We start from the raw sequence: 5,000 nt of genomic DNA, 5'->3' as shown, positions 1-5,000 counted from the left end.
AATTTAAGAACTTTAAGCCCATTTACCCAGTGAACCCCAATCTGGGTGTTACTATGTTTATGAGTAAGTACTTAATTGACGAGTGCGGCGTTTCTTTGTGGTGGTTTTATATAAAAAACACTGTACCGCCACAGCAGCCGTCTCCGATAATATTTTTAATTGTAGTCAGGGAAGAATCTCACCTTCTCTTCCTCCACTCTGAGACAGTGGGAAGTGAGAAAACTCTGTCACCTGAGACAAGCTTTTTTTTTTTTTTTTTTTGGTAGGCCGACGTCGGATCACCTCATCACCTGACTAGGGATGTCTGGAACCAACGCAGCAAGCCCGCAGTGGGTTCCAGATACCGAACTCATGACCACCTGTTCATGAGTTCAAAGGATTACAAAGGAGGAACATGCCGAGAGGAGATCTTTTGGTCCATAACTAGGCCGGATGCGGAAAAATTATAAAAATGATAAATAAATAAAAGAAAAATAAATAGAAATTATAATTATATAAATGGTAATAAATAAAATAAATAAATGCATAGGTGTAGTTAAATAAGAAACAAACAGGTAAATAGTAAATAATGATAAATTGACAAATAACTAATGATAAATAAAAATCAAGCAAATAATAATAAACAAATAACAACAAACAAATAAATGAATAATATAACAATTTTATCCATTGGGCTACCGCGCGACCCTACGAAAAATCGATTCTTTTTAACTCAGATCAGTCAAAGGGAAGTTCGAGTGCGTACTGGAAAAGGAAATAATCAGACCCATTGGCAATGCCTTCGTTTTGGCTTATACTCAATCCCACATCATGGTCATGGAAGCCCTGTGGTGATTTCTGCACCCCAAATCGCTTCATCTTGGCTGATCGATATCGCTTTTCATTTCTCGGGGATTTCAACGCACCCCATCATTGATCTAAGGTATTTTCATGATGGATTCCTCACCAAGGCATAGAATCAAATTACGGTTTACCAAGATGGTGTCCACAAAGCCGACGTCACAATGCCTTTTGATCCCTACGAATTAGTCATAATGCCATTTGGCCAGCGAAATGCAAGCCAAACATTTCACGTATTGACGGACACTGTGTTGCAAGAATTCCCGCATATCTGTAAACGTATGAAGCTACAGCGCGGAATATGTATCAACCAAGACAAGTGCACAAACTGACGCATCCAGCCAATTGAGAACAAGTCACAGTCACCTGACAGCTTCCACTGCCGCAAACACAAGCGGTCGGTCGACGATTTCTCTGGATCATCAGCTATTACCGTCATTTCCTTCCTTTCTGTATCAACTCGGCCCGACAACCTGTTGGTCCGTGGTCGGAAAGGACTCAGTAATGGCGTAAATTGAAATGACTTGGACATCCCTGTCTTCGACACTGCCAAGGACACTCTTCTGTCGCCACCTTCCACCACCAAAATCCATTGGCACGATTAATTTTGTCCACAGACACAAATGTAGTCGCGATTGGAGTTGCCTTGCAACGCTGGCGCCTTGGCCACTGTGAGTTTCTGGAATTTTGGTCGCGAAAACTCAACACTGAGTGCTTACAGTGCATTTTCTGAGATCTCTAAATTGTATATATTGCCATTAAATGCTTCTTAAATTTGACAGAAAGTCATTACTTTGTCATTTTAACAGACTGTCGTTCACTAGTACGGGCTATTCGTTCCACTATATGCAACTGAGCAACTAGAAATAGGTGATCCTCCATAACTGTTGACTTGTGATGTCTGTCACCACTATGTTGTCGTCTCTCTTTTGTACTTTAATTTCGTTTAGTAAGTCACATTCTACTTTCCTTTCACCACTGTTTTTGTTACGTATGTTACGTATGATAATCACTCACAATTTTAGTCGGAAGGCCTTCTGATCATCCGACTTAGTCAAGTTCCACTTAGTATTATCTTATGTATAGGAGAGGGGGAATTAAACGGAGCTTGATTTTTCTTTATTTTCTTCCCGAATATTACTGTACTTTCTCTAAGTTACACCAAGGTACTTCAGTCGAGAACATTCAATTTGGGTGCTAGGTCAGTTCTGTAATAACGACATGATTTTTTTAGTCCAATGATCTATATGAGATTTATGAATCTCCCCTAAGGGCGTGATCTTACAGTCGTGAACCAATTGAGTTTTCTTCTCCTCCACCCTTTCTCCAATCAGTTCCACCGTTACAACTCTGCAATACAGTACTCATTTGTCAAGCAATCTCGAATTCACTGCACACTGACTTAGTTTACATATTGTACACATAAACATGAACATTATACAGCAATGAAATCGGGTCCCCGGCGACTTCTTGTAAACATTAGGCGTAGAGCAAACTTGTGCAACTCTTAGCCTTCTCACCTTCAGGTATTATGTAAATATATAAACTATGAAAATATAACACTCGTCACCTACCCCTCTTTCAACCCACTTGTCTACCAGCCTCTTACATGGCTCAGCAATGATCAAAACATTCTGTTCAAGGAAGCTTGGTGTCTCTCTAGGATGGTCGTCCTCCTTTCCCTTATTACTGGTCTATTCCGCCTTCTAGGCTGGTCGACCTCTCTCTTCGGTCATCGACCAGATAACCAAGGTAGCTAGTTGTCCAGTCTATGGAGTAGCCATGACGCGCTGGTTGCGGTGTTGCAGAGAGCGACAAGTTGGGAAGGCGAACTAACCCTGGGATGACATGAGGAACGACGATCAGCCCAGACAACTACATTCCACATGGGAACACACACACACACACACACACACACACACACACACACACACACACACACACACACATATATATATATATATATATATATATATATATATATATATATATATATATATATAACGTTACTCCCATATTCAAAAAAGGGAACAAAAAGAAACCAAATAACTATAGGCCTATAAGTTTGACTTCAATCGTAGGAAAAATAATGAAAACTATCATCAGAGATGCTATCGAACATCATTTAGAAAGTAACCGTTTGATAAATGATAGCCAGCATGGTTTCAGACGGAAACGTTCTTGCGTGACTAACTTACTCGAATTCTACAACACATTTATCTCGAACTATGACAAAAGAAACAATATATATTTAATATATCTGGACTGCAAAAGCTTTTGATACCGTCCCACACGAAAGACTTCTTACTAAATTAGCTTTGCACGGAATAAGTGGTAGACTATTAAGTTGGACTAGTAATTGGTTGAATGATCGAAAACAGAGAGTTATTTTAAATGGAAAAACTTCTAGATGGAAAAATGTTACAAGTGGAGTTCCTCAGGGTTCCGTTCTTGGGCCACTTCTATTCATAGTATATATAAATGATATAGACCATGGACTAAAATCTACTGTTTCCAAATTTGCTGATGATACAAAACTGTGCGGAATGGCAAATGATCACTTAAGCCAATTAGATATTCAAGAAGATTTAGATAAATTACAGCATTGGTCTGAAAAATGGCTAAAGAAATTTAACACAAGTAAATGCAAGGTAATGCACACAGGTAAAAATAACAGTAAGTACGATTACAAGTTATTTGGAAATTCGTTAACAAAAGTGGATAGTGAAAAAGATCTCGGCGTAATTATTAGTAATGATCTCAAATCAACCAAGCAGTGTATTTCAGCCCCTGAGAAAGCAAATAAGATTCTAGGACTGATTGCGCGATCTTTTGACTTCAAAAGTCCATCACTCATTAACAAGCTATATATATCGTTAGTTCGTCCACATTTGGAATATGCTGTTTCCGTATGGTCACCGAATCTCATTAAAGACATTGACAGACTGGAAAAAGTACAACGGCGAACCACAAAACTGATTCCAAATATAAAAAATAAATCATACAAAAAATCGACTAAAACATATGAATCCGTTTTCCCTAAAAAAGCGTAGACTCAGAGGTGACTTGATACAGGCCTTTAAAATTCTAAAGGGAAATGACAACAACAAAAGTGACAAAATTTTCACATTGAATGAGAATCAGACAAGAAACAATGGTCTCAAACTGTCCGGAAATAGATTCAATTTGGAAGTAGGTAGAAACAACTTCGCCAACCGTGTAGTTAATGAATGGAATAAACTTCCTGCACAGGTAGTGCAATGTAGTTCAGTTCGAAGCTTTAAGAATCATTTAGATAAACACCTAAGCAAGATGCTGTAATGATTATAATTCATTTTATATTATTTGTTTTTGTTTTTGTTATCGTTTGTCTATTTGATTTTCATTTATTATTAGTTATATGTTAATTTATTATTACTTACTATTTACCTGTTTGTTTATTATTTAACTATAACTATGCATTTATTCATGTGTTTTATTTGTTATTTACATTATTATAGATTTTATCTATTAATTTATTATCATTATGATTTTTTTCGCATCCGACCTAGATATGGACCAAAAGGTCTCCTGTCGGAATGCTCCGCCTTTGTAATCCTTTGTAAATGCGCGGGCCACAAGCCCGCCACTGGGGCTTACGCCCCGATGTTTTCTAGGACGGAGTTGTTGCCTTATCGAGGAGGTGGGGTGTCTCGTAGGGTGATCAACAACTCCTCGGGTGGGTTGAAATCATGTTTAAGTGAGCGGCCAGGGTTTCCTCATCCTGCGGGCCTTCGACGGGATGCTGTCTTAGATGGGCTGTGGCGGGGCAGTGGACCAGGTAGTGTGTCAGTGGCCGACAGGGCCGAAGGCCATAATGTTCACACTCATGGCCACTAAACCCGGGCAGCAGCTGTTCCAGCCTGTCTTAGCCAAGCCAAAGCCTATGCAACTGGACTTGGTCGGCTCTGAATAGCTGGCAATTGCAGTGTAGTGGCTGGTAGTTCGTGGAGGCAGCATACCATGCTGTCTGCCGCGAGGTTCTCTCCAGGGAGCGGTGGTGGTGATGAGGGGCGTGCCAGGTGGCCTGTTTAGCCTACGTCTTAATTTCCTGTAGACTGGGGAGTGCGTTGCAGGTGACTGCTGGCATGGTGCTGGCTGCACGGGCCACCGCATTCACC

This window comes from Oratosquilla oratoria, chromosome 36 (genome assembly GCF_046742065.1).
Source record: "Oratosquilla oratoria isolate Oo_2021 chromosome 36, ASM4674206v1, whole genome shotgun sequence".
Classification (NCBI taxonomy): Eukaryota; Metazoa; Arthropoda; class Malacostraca; order Stomatopoda; family Squillidae; genus Oratosquilla; species Oratosquilla oratoria.
This window is presented reverse-complemented; position numbering follows the sequence as displayed.